Below are 744 nucleotides of genomic sequence, written 5' to 3'. Positions count from 1 at the left end.
TGGACGAGAGAGGCTCACAGAGAGAGAGAGACTCGAGTAGAGTTGTGGGAGGGCGTTTAGTGTAAAATTAAGGGGCAGGTCTTGGAAAGCAGCCACAAAGTAACACAATGTTCCGGCTGTACTGTAGCTGTACCGCTGCCGCCGCTGATGAGAACACTGTGTTCCAATAGACACCCTGACCCTGTAACCCGTTCCGTGCCGAGCCAGGCCGGGAACAGCTTGTACCGCAGCAGGCTGTTCTCTCTCCCTCTCAGCTGACAACACATATCACCAACACTGCTTGTGTGTAATAGCCGAGACTTTTACGCCTGCAACACACACAAGACTGGGGGATGTGTAAACACCGACATAAAAAAAAAAAAAGCGCACAATAAGACGCGCCGTGAGACGGATTGATGTTTCTGTAAAGAGACGGTAAAAAAGAAAAGAAATTATGCTTTTATTTTTTTTTTTTATTTGTTTTGTTTTTTGTTTACCGGAGATCTTTAAGCTGTTTACATTTGCTGTAACGTTATAACATACCTGAAGGTAGGGATTTCGACAATGTTATATAAATGTATGCTTTAAATGTAATATTTTTATTTTATTATTTTTATTTTATTTTTTACTGGGTGGAGATTATTTGACATCTTTACCCAAGTGTTACATTACTCTGGTGTTTACAGTGGTGACAACAAGTATTCAAATCTTTTAACACTATTATTATTTTATTTTATTTTTAACATGAAATGTAAACAAACAGCT

The sequence above is a fragment of the Larimichthys crocea genome, chromosome VI (genome assembly GCF_000972845.2).
Source record: "Larimichthys crocea isolate SSNF chromosome VI, L_crocea_2.0, whole genome shotgun sequence".
NCBI lineage: Eukaryota > Metazoa > Chordata > Actinopteri > Sciaenidae > Larimichthys > Larimichthys crocea.
The sequence above is the reverse complement of the archived record's forward strand: the minus strand, read 5'-3'. Positions refer to the sequence as shown.